This window comes from Taudactylus pleione, unplaced genomic scaffold (assembly GCF_031769625.1).
Source record: "Taudactylus pleione unplaced genomic scaffold, aTauple2 ptg000085l, whole genome shotgun sequence".
NCBI classification, from domain to species: domain Eukaryota; kingdom Metazoa; phylum Chordata; class Amphibia; order Anura; family Myobatrachidae; genus Taudactylus; species Taudactylus pleione.
Genome location: NW_028284487.1, coordinates 10,718,194 through 10,732,746, shown reverse-complemented (window position 1 = coordinate 10,732,746; position 14,553 = coordinate 10,718,194). Strand labels below are relative to the sequence as shown.

The following is a 14,553-nucleotide window of genomic DNA, read 5'->3' as shown; positions in this document are numbered from 1 at the left end:
TTGGTGGGACCTAACTTTGTTCAATTTCCTTAAAGTTGAATTTTAGGATAGCTTATCTATATTTAAACTTTGTATAAATCCCATCATCTTCAGTGGTTTCTTTACTCCAAACTAATTTTGAAGCTGTTTCAAATCAGTTTTCAACTGGAGAGATGTTTGTCAAACATTTGAAAATAGGAAAAGTTGCAATAAGAATGCAGTGATCCATCACTTGTGCTATGGTTTTAAGATATTCTGGTTTTAAGAATTTTCTTCTTCAGTGTGCACTAATGAGAGTAAAGGTCTATTCTTCTTCTCTTCTTAAAACTTAGTCCCCCATAGTAGATTCAATCACCAAATAAATGTCCTGATTGATTAATTTGCCTTAGCATTTCTTAGATTTGCCATATAGCTATATTTGAGAAAAAGTTTTCTATGTATGCCATATAGAGAAATGCTGCATCAGCCAAAGGATGACATTTTTGATTATTCCTAACATGGATTTAAAAATTCTCTGTTTTGTATGTGTCTATGATGTTCTCTAACAAGTTTCAAGGGCTGCTAACTGTAGCCAATGCATTCATCCCACACTTCATGCACTTTGCCGCTGGATAAAATCCCTTCTTGGCATTTCTTGTAGGACAACAAGAAAAAGCACATGGACCGCATGGGGATCGAACACATGACCTTGGCATTATTAGCACCACGCTCTAACCAACTGAGCTAACCGGCCAAACATAAAAGCATCAGCAAACACAAAAATGCCAAATGTACCTAAAACAGGAGAACGTTCAGTATTTCAAAGATCAGCAATATTGAGTAGAGGAAGACTCTCTAATAATGGGTTCCATGGTGTAATGGTGAGCACTTTGGACTTTGAATCCAGTAATCTGATTTCAAATCTTGGTGGGACCTAACTTTGTTCAATTTCCTTAAAGTTGAATTTTAGGATAGCTTATCTATATTTAAACTTTGTATAAATCCCATCATCTTCAGTGGTTTCTTTACTCCAAACTAATTTTGAAGCTGTTTCAAATCAGTTTTCAACTGGAGAGATGTTTGTCAAACATTTGAAAATAGGAAAAGTTGCAATAAGAATGCAGTGATCCATCACTTGTGCTATGGTTTTAAGATATTCTGGTTTTAAGAATTTTCTTCTTCAGTGTGCACTAATGAGAGTAAAGGTCTATTCTTCTTCTCTTCTTAAAACTTAGTCCCCCATAGTAGATTCAATCACCAAATAAATGTCCTGATTGATTAATTTGCCTTAGCATTTCTTAGATTTTCCATATAGCTATATTTGAGAAAAAGTTTTCTATGTATGCCATATAGAGAAATGCTGCATCAGCCAAAGGATGACATTTTTGTTTATTCCTAACATGGATTTAAAAATTCTCTGTTTTGTATGTGTCTATGATGTTCTCTAGCAAGTTTCAAGGGCTGCTTACTGTAGCCAATGCATTCATCCCACACTTCATGCACTTTGCCGCTGGATAAAATCCCTTCTTGGCATTTCTTGTAGGACAACAAGAAAAAGCACATTGCCCGTATGGGGATCGAACACATGACCTTGGCGTTATTAGCACCACGCTCTAACCAACTGAGCTAACCGGCCAAACATAAAAGCATCAGCAAACACAAAAATGCCAAATGTACCTAAAACAGGAGAACATTCAGTATTTCAAAGATCAGCAATATTGAGTAGAGGAAGACTCTCTAATAATGGGTTCCATGGTGTAATGGTGAGCCCTTTGAACTTTGAATCCAGTAATCTGATTTCAAATCTTGGTGGGACCTAACTTTGTTCAATTTCCTTAAAGTTGAATTTTAGGATAGCTTATCTATATTTAAACTTTGTATAAATCCCATCATCTTCAGTGGTTTCTTTACTCCAAACTAATTTTGAAGCTGTTTCAAATCAGTTTTCAACTGGAGAGATGTTTGTCAAACATTTGAAAATAGGAAAAGTTGCAATAAGAATGCAGTGATCCATCACTTGTGCTATGGTTTTAAGATATTCTGGTTTTAAGAATTTTCTTCTTCAGTGTGCACTAATGAGAGTAAAGGTCTGTTCTTCTTCTCTTCTTAAAACTTAGTCCCCCATAGTAGATTCAATCACCAAATAAATGTCCTGATTGATTAATTTGCCTTAGCATTTCTTAGATTTGCCATATTGCTATATTTGAGAAAAAGTTTTCTATGTATGCCATATAGAGAAATGCTGCATCAGCCAAAGGATGACATTTTTGATTATTCCTAACATGGATTTAAAAATTCTCTGTTTTGTATGTGTCTATGATGTTCTCTAACAAGTTTCAAGGGCTGCTAACTGTAGCCAATGCATTCATCCCACACTTCATGCACTTTGCCGCTGGATAAAATCCCTTCTTGGCATTTCTTGTAGGACAACAAGAAAAAGCACATGGCCCGTATGGGGATCGAACACATGACCTTGGCTTTATAAGCACCACGCTCTAACAAACTGAGCTAACCGGCCAAACATAAAAGCATCAGCAAACTCAAAAATGCCAAATGTACCTAAAACAGGAGAACGTTCAGTATTTCAAAGATCAGCAATATTGAGTAGAGGAAGACTCTCTAATAATGGGTTCCATGGTGTAATGGTGAGCACTTTGGACTTTGAATCCAGTAATCTGATTTCAAATCTTGGTGGGACCTAACTTTGTTCAATTTCCTTAAAGTTGAATTTTAGGATAGCTTATCTATATTTAAACTTTGTATAAATCCCATCATCTTCAGTGGTTTCTTTACTCCAAACTAATTTTGAAACTGTTTCAAATCAGTTTTCAACTGGAGAGATGTTTATCAAACATTTGGAAATAGGAAAAGTTGCAATAAGAATGCAGTGATCCATCACTTGTGCTATGGTTTTAAGATATTCTGGTTTTAAGAATTTTCTTCTTCAGTGTGCACTAATGAGAGTAAAGGTCTGTTCTTCTTCTCTTCTTAAAACTTAGTCCCCCATAGTAGATTCAATCACCAAAAAAATGTCCTGATTGATTAATTTGCCTTAGCATTTCTTAGATTTGCCATATTGCTATATTTGAGAAAAAGTTTTCTATGTATGCCATATAGAGAAATGCTGCATCAGCCAAAGGATGACATTTTTGATTATTCCTAACATGGATTTAAAAATTCTCTGTTTTGTATGTGTCTATGATGTTCTCTAGCAAGTTTCAAGGGCTGCTAACTGTAGCCAATGCATTCATCCCACACTTCATGCACTTTGCCGCTGGATAAAATCCCTTCTTGGCATTTCTTGTAGGACAACAAGAAAAAGCACATGGCCCGTATGGGGATCGAACACATGACCTTGGCTTTATAAGCACCACGCTCTAACAAACTGAGCTAACCAGCCAAACATAAAAGCATCAGCAAACTCAAAAATGCCAAATGTACCTAAAACAGGAGAACATTCAGTATTTCAAAGATCAGCAATATTGAGTAGAGGAAGACTCTCTAATAATGGGTTCCATGGTGTAATGGTGAGCACTTTGGACTTTGAATCCAGTAATCTGATTTCAAATCTTGGTGGGACCTAACTTTGTTCAATTTCCTTAAAGTTGAATTTTAGGATAGCTTATCTATATTTAAACTTTGTATAAATCCCATCATCTTCAGTGGTTTCTTTACTCCAAACTAATTTTGAAGCTGTTTCAAATCAGTTTTCAACTGGAGAGATGTTTGTCAAACATTTGAAAATAGGAAAAGTTGCAATAAGAATGCAGTGATCCATCACTTGTGCTATGGTTTTAAGATATTCTGGTTTTAAGAATTTTCTTCTTCAGTGTGCACTAATGAGAGTAAAGGTCTATTCTTCTTCTCTTCTTAAAACTTAGTCCCCCATAGTAGATTCAATCACCAAATAAATGTCCTGATTGATTAATTTGCCTTAGCATTTCTTAGATTTGCCATATAGCTATATTTGAGAAAAAGTTTTCTATGTATGCCATATAGAGAAATGCTGCATCAGCCAAAGGATGACATTTTTGATTATTCCTAACATGGATTTAAAAATTCTCTGTTTTGTATGTGTCTATGATGTTCTCTAACAAGTTTCAAGGGCTGCTAACTGTAGCCAATGCATTCATCCCACACTTCATGCACTTTGCCGCTGGATAAAATCCCTTCTTGGCATTTCTTGTAGGACAACAAGAAAAAGCACATGGCCCGCATGGGGATCGAACACATGACCTTGGCATTATTAGCACCACGCTCTAACCAACTGAGCTAACCGGCCAAACATAAAAGCATCAGCAAACACAAAAATGCCAAATGTACCTAAAACAGGAGAACATTCAGTATTTCAAAGATCAGCAATATTGAGTAGAGGAAGACTCTCTAATAATGGGTTCCATGGTGTAATGGTGAGCACTTTGGACTTTGAATCCAGTAATCTGATTTCAAATCTTGGTGGGACCTAACTTTGTTCAATTTCCTTAAAGTTGAATTTTAGGATAGCTTATCTATATTTAAACTTTGTATAAATCCCATCATCTTCAGTGGTTTCTTTACTCCAAACTAATTTTGAAACTGTTTCAAATCAGTTTTCAACTGGAGAGATGTTTATCAAACATTTGGAAATAGGAAAAGTTGCAATAAGAATGCAGTGATCCATCACTTGTGCTATGGTTTTAAGATATTCTGGTTTTAAGAATTTTCTTCTTCAGTGTGCACTAATGAGAGTAAAGGTCTGTTCTTCTTCTCTTCTTAAAACTTAGTCCCCCATAGTAGATTCAATCACCAAATAAATGTCCTGATTGATTAATTTGCCTTAGCATTTCTTAGATTTGCCATATAGCTATATTTGAGAAAAAGTTTTCTATGTATGCCATATAGAGAAATGCTGCATCAGCCAAAGGATGACATTTTTGATTATTCCTAACATGGATTTAAAAATTCTCTGTTTTGTATGTGTCTATGATGTTCTCTAACAAGTTTCAAGGGCTGCTAACTGTAGCCAATGCATTCATCCCACACTTCATGCACTTTGCCGCTGGATAAAATCCCTTCTTGGCATTTCTTGTAGGACAACAAGAAAAAGCACATGGCCCGCATGGGGATCGAACATATGACCTTGGCATTATTAGCACCACGCTTTAACCAACTGAGCTAACCGGCCAAACATAAAAGCATCAGCAAACACAAAAATGCCAAATGTACCTAAAACAGGAGAACATTCAGTATTTCAAAGATCAGCAATATTGAGTAGAGGAAGACTCTCGAACAATGGGTTCCATGGTGTAATGGTGAGCACTTTGGACTTTGAATCCAGTAATCTGATTTCAAATCTTGGTGGGACCTAACTTTGTTCAATTTCCTTAAAGTTGAATTTTAGGATAGCTTATCTATATTTAAACTTTGTATAAATCCCATCATCTTCAGTGGTTTCTTTACTCCAAACTAATTTTGAAACTGTTTCAAATCAGTTTTCAACTGGAGAGATGTTTGTCAAACATTTGAAAATAGGAAAAGTTGCAATAAGAATGCAGTGATCCATCACTTGTGCTATGGTTTTAAGATATTCTGGTTTTAAGAATTTTCTTCTTCAGTGTGCACTAATGAGAGTAAAGGTCTGTTCTTCTTCTCTTCTTAAAACTTAGTCCCCCATACTAGATTCAATCACCAAATAAATGTCCTGATTGATTAATTTGCCTTAGCATTTCTTAGATTTGCCATATTGCTATATTTGAGAAAAAGTTTTCTATGTATGCCATATAGAGAAATGCTGCATCAGCCAAAGGATGACATTTTTCTTTATTCCTAACATGGATTTAAAAATTCTGTGTTTTGTATGTGTCTATGATGTTCTCTAGCAAGTTTCAAGGGCTGCTTACTGTAGCCAATGCATTCATCCCACACTTCATGCACTTTGCCGCTGGATAAAATCCCTTCTTGGCATTTCTTGTAGGACAACAAGAAAAAGCACATGGCCCGTATGGGGATCGAACACATGACCTTGGCTTTATAAGCACCACGCTCTAACAAACTGAGCTAACCGGCCAAACATAAAAGCATCAGCAAACTCAAAAATGCCAAATGTACCTAAAACAGGAGAACGTTCAGTATTTCAAAGATCAGCAATATTGAGTAGAGGAAGACTCTCTAATAATGGGTTCCATGGTGTAATGGTGAGCACTTTGGACTTTGAATCCAGTAATCTGATTTCAAATCTTGGTGGGACCTAACTTTGTTCAATTTCCTTAAAGTTGAATTTTAGGATAGCTTATCTATATTTAAACTTTGTATAAATCCCATCATCTTCAGTGGTTTCTTTACTCCAAACTAATTTTGAAGCTGTTTCAAATCAGTTTTCAACTGGAGAGATGTTTGTCAAACATTTGAAAATAGGAAAAGTTGCAATAAGAATGCAGTGATCCATCACTTGTGCTATGGTTTTAAGATATTCTGGTTTTAAGAATTTTCTTCTTCAGTGTGCACTAATGAGAGTAAAGGTCTATTCTTCTTCTCTTCTTAAAACTTAGTCCCCCATAGTAGATTCAATCACCAAATAAATGTCCTGATTGATTAATTTGCCTTAGCATTTCTTAGATTTGCCATATAGCTATATTTGAGAAAAAGTTTTCTATGTATGCCATATAGAGAAATGCTGCATCAGCCAAAGGATGACATTTTTGTTTATTCCTAACATGGATTTAAAAATTCTCTGTTTTGTATGTGTCTATGATGTTCTCTAGCAAGTTTCAAGGGCTGCTTACTGTAGCCAATGCATTCATCCCACACTTCATGCACTTTGCCGCTGGATAAAATCCCTTCTTGGCATTTCTTGTAGGACAACAAGAAAAAGCACATTGCCCGTATGGGGATCGAACACATGACCTTGGCGTTATTAGCACCACGCTCTAACCAACTGAGCTAACCGGCCAAACATAAAAGCATCAGTAAACACAAAAATGCCAAATGTACCTAAAACAGGAGAACATTCAGTATTTCAAAGATCAGCAATATTGAGTAGAGGAAGACTCTCTAATAATGGGTTCCATGGTGTAATGGTGAGCCCTTTGAACTTTGAATCCAGTAATCTGATTTCAAATCTTGGTGGGACCTAACTTTGTTCAATTTCCTTAAAGTTGAATTTTAGGATAGCTTATCTATATTTAAACTTTGTATAAATCCCATCATCTTCAGTGGTTTCTTTACTCCAAACTAATTTTGAAGCTGTTTCAAATCAGTTTTCAACTGGAGAGATGTTTGTCAAACATTTGAAAATAGGAAAAGTTGCAATAAGAATGCAGTGATCCATCACTTGTGCTATGGTTTTAAGATATTCTGGTTTTAAGAATTTTCTTCTTCAGTGTGCACTAATGAGAGTAAAGGTCTGTTCTTCTTCTCTTCTTAAAACTTAGTCCCCCATAGTAGATTCAATCACCAAATAAATGTCCTGATTGATTAATTTGCCTTAGCATTTCTTAGATTTGCCATATTGCTATATTTGAGAAAAAGTTTTCTATGTATGCCATATAGAGAAATGCTGCATCAGACAAAGGATGACATTTTTGTTTATTCCTAACATGGATTTAAAAATTCTCTGTTTTGTATGTGTCTATGATGTTCTCTAGCAAGTTTCAAGGGCTGCTTACTGTAGCCAATGCATTCATCCCACACTTCATGCACTTTGCCGCTGGATAAAATCCCTTCTTGGCATTTCTTGTAGGACAACAAGAAAAAGCACATGGCCCGTATGGGGATCGAACACATGACCTTGGCTTTATAAGCACCACGCTCTAACAAACTGAGCTAACCGGCCAAACATAAAAGCATCAGCAAACTCAAAAATGCCAAATGTACCTAAAACAGGAGAACGTTCAGTATTTCAAAGATCAGCAATATTGAGTAGAGGAAGACTCTCTAATAATGGGTTCCATGGTGTAATGGTGAGCACTTTGGACTTTGAATCCAGTAATCTGATTTCAAATCTTGGTGGGACCTAACTTTGTTCAATTTCCTTAAAGTTGAATTTTAGGATAGCTTATCTATATTTAAACTTTGTATAAATCCCATCATCTTCAGTGGTTTCTTTACTCCAAACTAATTTTGAAGCTGTTTCAAATCAGTTTTCAACTGGAGAGATGTTTGTCAAACATTTGAAAATAGGAAAAGTTGCAATAAGAATGCAGTGATCCATCACTTGTGCTATGGTTTTAAGATATTCTGGTTTTAAGAATTTTCTTCTTCAGTGTGCACTAATGAGAGTAAAGGTCTATTCTTCTTCTCTTCTTAAAACTTAGTCCCCCATAGTAGATTCAATCACCAAATAAATGTCCTGATTGATTAATTTGCCTTAGCATTTCTTAGATTTGCCATATAGCTATATTTGAGAAAAAGTTTTCTATGTATGCCATATAGAGAAATGCTGCATCAGCCAAAGGATGACATTTTTGTTTATTCCTAACATGGATTTAAAAATTCTCTGTTTTGTATGTGTCTATGATGTTCTCTAGCAAGTTTCAAGGGCTGCTTACTGTAGCCAATGCATTCATCCCACACTTCATGCACTTTGCCGCTGGATAAAATCCCTTCTTGGCATTTCTTGTAGGACAACAAGAAAAAGCACATTGCCCGTATGGGGATCGAACACATGACCTTGGCGTTATTAGCACCACGCTCTAACCAACTGAGCTAACCGGCCAAACATAAAAGCATCAGTAAACACAAAAATGCCAAATGTACCTAAAACAGGAGAACATTCAGTATTTCAAAGATCAGCAATATTGAGTAGAGGAAGACTCTCTAATAATGGGTTCCATGGTGTAATGGTGAGCCCTTTGAACTTTGAATCCAGTAATCTGATTTCAAATCTTGGTGGGACCTAACTTTGTTCAATTTCCTTAAAGTTGAATTTTAGGATAGCTTATCTATATTTAAACTTTGTATAAATCCCATCATCTTCAGTGGTTTCTTTACTCCAAACTAATTTTGAAGCTGTTTCAAATCAGTTTTCAACTGGAGAGATGTTTGTCAAACATTTGAAAATAGGAAAAGTTGCAATAAGAATGCAGTGATCCATCACTTGTGCTATGGTTTTAAGATATTCTGGTTTTAAGAATTTTCTTCTTCAGTGTGCACTAATGAGAGTAAAGGTCTGTTCTTCTTCTCTTCTTAAAACTTAGTCCCCCATAGTAGATTCAATCACCAAATAAATGTCCTGATTGATTAATTTGCCTTAGCATTTCTTAGATTTGCCATATTGCTATATTTGAGAAAAAGTTTTCTATGTATGCCATATAGAGAAATGCTGCATCAGCCAAAGGATGACATTTTTGATTATTCCTAACATGGATTTAAAAATTCTCTGTTTTGTATGTGTCTATGATGTTCTCTAACAAGTTTCAAGGGCTGCTAACTGTAGCCAATGCATTCATCCCACACTTCATGCACTTTGCCGCTGGATAAAATCCCTTCTTGGCATTTCTTGTAGGACAACAAGAAAAAGCACATGGCCCGTATGGGGATCGAACACATGACATTGGCGTTATTAGCACCACGCTCTAACCAACTGAGCTAACCGGCCAAACATAAAAGCATCAGCAAACTCAAAAATGCCAAATGTACCTAAAACAGGAGAACATTCAGTATTTCAAAGATCAGCAATATTGAGTAGAGGAAGACTCTCGAACAATGGGTTCCATGGTGTAATGGTGAGCACTTTGGACTTTGAATCCAGTAATCTGATTTCAAATCTTGGTGGGACCTAACTTTGTTCAATTTCCTTAAAGTTGAATTTTAGGATAGCTTATCTATATTTAAACTTTGTATAAATCCCATCATCTTCAGTGGTTTCTTTACTCCAAACTAATTTTGAAACTGTTTCAAATCAGTTTTCAACTGGAGAGATGTTTGTCAAACAGTTGGAAATAGGAAAAGTTGCAATAAGAATGCAGTGATCCATCACTTGTGCTATGGTTTTAAGATATTCTGGTTTTAAGAATTTTCTTCTTCAGTGTGCACTAATGAGAGTAAAGGTCTGTTCTTCTTCTCTTCTTAAAACTTAGTCCCCCATAGTAGATTCAATCACCAAATAAATGTCCTGATTGATTAATTTGCCTTAGCATTTCTTAGATTTGCCATATTGCTATATTTGAGAAAAAGTTTTCTATGTATGCCATATAGAGAAATGCTGCATCAGACAAAGGATGACATTTTTGTTTATTCCTAACATGGATTTAAAAATTCTCTGTTTTGTATGTGTCTATGATGTTCTCTAGCAAGTTTCAAGGGCTGCTTACTGTAGCCAATGCATTCATCCCACACTTCATGCACTTTGCCGCTGGATAAAATCCCTTCTTGGCATTTCTTGTAGGACAACAAGAAAAAGCACATTGCCCGTATGGGGATCGAACACATGACCTTGGCGTTATTAGCACCACGCTCTAACCAACTGAGCTAACCGGCCAAACATAAAAGCATCAGCAAACACAAAAATGCCAAATGTACCTAAAACAGGAGAACATTCAGTATTTCAAAGATCAGCAATATTGAGTAGAGGAAGACTCTCTAATAATGGGTTCCATGGTGTAATGGTGAGCCCTTTGAACTTTGAATCCAGTAATCTGATTTCAAATCTTGGTGGGACCTAACTTTGTTCAATTTCCTTAAAGTTGAATTTTAGGATAGCTTATCTATATTTAAACTTTGTATAAATCCCATCATCTTCAGTGGTTTCTTTACTCCAAACTAATTTTGAAGCTGTTTCAAATCAGTTTTCAACTGGAGAGATGTTTGTCAAACATTTGAAAATAGGAAAAGTTGCAATAAGAATGCAGTGATCCATCACTTGTGCTATGGTTTTAAGATATTCTGGTTTTAAGAATTTTCTTCTTCAGTGTGCACTAATGAGAGTAAAGGTCTATTCTTCTTCTCTTCTTAAAACTTAGTCCCCCATAGTAGATTCAATCACCAAATAAATGTCCTGATTGATTAATTTGCCTTAGCATTTCTTAGATTTGCCATATAGCTATATTTGAGAAAAAGTTTTCTATGTATGCCATATAGAGAAATGCTGCATCAGCCAAAGGATGACATTTTTGATTATTCCTAACATGGATTTAAAAATTCTCTGTTTTGTATGTGTCTATGATGTTCTCTAACAAGTTTCAAGGGCTGCTAACTGTAGCCAATGCATTCATCCCACACTTCATGCACTTTGCCGCTGGATAAAATTCCTTCTTGGCATTTCTTGTAGGACAACAAGAAAAAGCACATGGCCCGTATGGGGATCGAACACATGACCTTGGCTTTATAAGCACCACGCTCTAACAAACTGAGCTAACCGGCCAAACATAAAAGCATCAGCAAACTCAAAAATGCCAAATGTACCTAAAACAGGAGAACGTTCAGTATTTCAAAGATCAGCAATATTGAGTAGAGGAAGACTCTCTAATAATGGGTTCCATGGTGTAATGGTGAGCACTTTGGACTTTGAATCCAGTAATCTGATTTCAAATCTTGGTGGGACCTAACTTTGTTCAATTTCCTTAAAGTTGAATTTTAGGATAGCTTATCTATATTTAAACTTTGTATAAATCCCATCATCTTCAGTGGTTTCTTTACTCCAAACTAATTTTGAAACTGTTTCAAATCAGTTTTCAACTGGAGAGATGTTTATCAAACATTTGGAAATAGGAAAAGTTGCAATAAGAATGCAGTGATCCATCACTTGTGCTATGGTTTTAAGATATTCTGGTTTTAAGAATTTTCTTCTTCAGTGTGCACTAATGAGAGTAAAGGTCTGTTCTTCTTCTCTTCTTAAAACTTAGTCCCCCATAGTAGATTCAATCACCAAAAAAATGTCCTGATTGATTAATTTGCCTTAGCATTTCTTAGATTTGCCATATTGCTATATTTGAGAAAAAGTTTTCTATGTATGCCATATAGAGAAATGCTGCATCAGCCAAAGGATGACATTTTTGATTATTCCTAACATGGATTTAAAAATTCTCTGTTTTGTATGTGTCTATGATGTTCTCTAGCAAGTTTCAAGGGCTGCTAACTGTAGCCAATGCATTCATCCCACACTTCATGCACTTTGCCGCTGGATAAAATCCCTTCTTGGCATTTCTTGTAGGACAACAAGAAAAAGCACATGGCCCGTATGGGGATCGAACACATGACCTTGGCTTTATAAGCACCACGCTCTAACAAACTGAGCTAACCGGCCAAACATAAAAGCATCAGCAAACTAAAAAATGCCAAATGTACCTAAAACAGGAGAACATTCAGTATTTCAAAGATCAGCAATATTGAGTAGAGGAAGACTCTCTAATAATGGGTTCCATGGTGTAATGGTGAGCACTTTGGACTTTGAATCCAGTAATCTGATTTCAAATCTTGGTGGGACCTAACTTTGTTCAATTTCCTTAAAGTTGAATTTTAGGATAGCTTATCTATATTTAAACTTTGTATAAATCCCATCATCTTCAGTGGTTTCTTTACTCCAAACTAATTTTGAAGCTGTTTCAAATCAGTTTTCAACTGGAGAGATGTTTGTCAAACATTTGAAAATAGGAAAAGTTGCAATAAGAATGCAGTGATCCATCACTTGTGCTATGGTTTTAAGATATTCTGGTTTTAAGAATTTTCTTCTTCAGTGTGCACTAATGAGAGTAAAGGTCTATTCTTCTTCTCTTCTTAAAACTTAGTCCCCCATAGTAGATTCAATCACCAAATAAATGTCCTGATTGATTAATTTGCCTTAGCATTTCTTAGATTTGCCATATAGCTATATTTGAGAAAAAGTTTTCTATGTATGCCATATAGAGAAATGCTGCATCAACCAAAGGATGACATTTTTGATTATTCCTAACATGGATTTAAAAATTCTCTGTTTTGTATGTGTCTATGATGTTCTCTAACAAGTTTCAAGGGCTGCTAACTGTAGCCAATGCATTCATCCCACACTTCATGCACTTTGCCGCTGGATAAAATTCCTTCTTGGCATTTCTTGTAGGACAACAAGAAAAAGCACATGGCCCGTATGGGGATCGAACACATGACCTTGGCGTTATTAGCACCACGCTCTAACCAACTGAGCTAACCGGCCAAACATAAAAGCATCAGCAAACACAAAAATGCCAAATGTACCTAAAACAGGAGAACATTCAGTATTTCAAAGATCAGCAATATTGAGTAGAGGAAGACTCTCTAATAATGGGTTCCATGGTGTAATGGTGAGCCCTTTGAACTTTGAATCCAGTAATCTGATTTCAAATCTTGGTGGGACCTAACTTTGTTCAATTTCCTTAAAGTTGAATTTTAGGATAGCTTATCTATATTTAAACTTTGTATAAATCCCATCATCTTCAGTGGTTTCTTTACTCCAAACTAATTTTGAAGCTGTTTCAAATCAGTTTTCAACTGGAGAGATGTTTGTCAAACATTTGAAAATAGGAAAAGTTGCAATAAGAATGCAGTGATCCATCACTTGTGCTATGGTTTTAAGATATTCTGGTTTTAAGAATTTTCTTCTTCAGTGTGCACTAATGAGAGTAAAGGTCTATTCTTCTTCTCTTCTTAAAACTTAGTCCCCCATAGTAGATTCAATCACCAAATAAATGTCCTGATTGATTAATTTGCCTTAGCATTTCTTAGATTTGCCATATAGCTATATTTGAGAAAAAGTTTTCTATGTATGCCATATAGAGAAATGCTGCATCAGCCAAAGGATGACATTTTTGATTATTCCTAACATGGATTTAAAAATTCTCTGTTTTGTATGTGTCTATGATGTTCTCTAACAAGTTTCAAGGGCTGCTAACTGTAGCCAATGCATTCATCCCACACTTCATGCACTTTGCCGCTGGATAAAATTCCTTCTTGGCATTTCTTGTAGGACAACAAGAAAAAGCACATGGCCCGTATGGGGATCGAACACATGACCTTGGCTTTATAAGCACCACGCTCTAACAAACTGAGCTAACCGGCCAAACATAAAAGCATCAGCAAACTCAAAAATGCCAAATGTACCTAAAACAGGAGAACGTTCAGTATTTCAAAGATCAGCAATATTGAGTAGAGGAAGACTCTCTAATAATGGGTTCCATGGTGTAATGGTGAGCACTTTGGACTTTGAATCCAGTAATCTGATTTCAAATCTTGGTGGGACCTAACTTTGTTCAATTTCCTTAAAGTTGAATTTTAGGATAGCTTATCTATATTTAAACTTTGTATAAATCCCATCATCTTCAGTGGTTTCTTTACTCCAAACTAATTTTGAAACTGTTTCAAATCAGTTTTCAACTGGAGAGATGTTTATCAAACATTTGGAAATAGGAAAAGTTGCAATAAGAATGCAGTGATCCATCACTTGTGCTATGGTTTTAAGATATTCTGGTTTTAAGAATTTTCTTCTTCAGTGTGCACTAATGAGAGTAAAGGTCTGTTCTTCTTCTCTTCTTAAAACTTAGTCCCCCATAGTAGATTCAATCACCAAAAAAATGTCCTGATTGATTAATTTGCCTTAGCATTTCTTAGATTTGCCATATTGCTATATTTGAGAAAAAGTTTTCTATGTATGCCATATAGAGAAATGCTGCA

General features: G+C 35.6%; 1 non-coding gene across 1 annotated transcript; it reads right to left on the bottom strand.

The window, feature by feature from the left end:
* Window positions 1-12,986: 12,986 nt before the first annotated feature.
* On the bottom strand, window positions 12,987-13,060 carry TRNAI-AAU (transfer RNA isoleucine (anticodon AAU)). Its single transcript has one exon. It is a non-coding gene; the product is annotated as a tRNA-Ile (tRNA).
* Window positions 13,061-14,553: the final 1,493 nt, after the last annotated feature.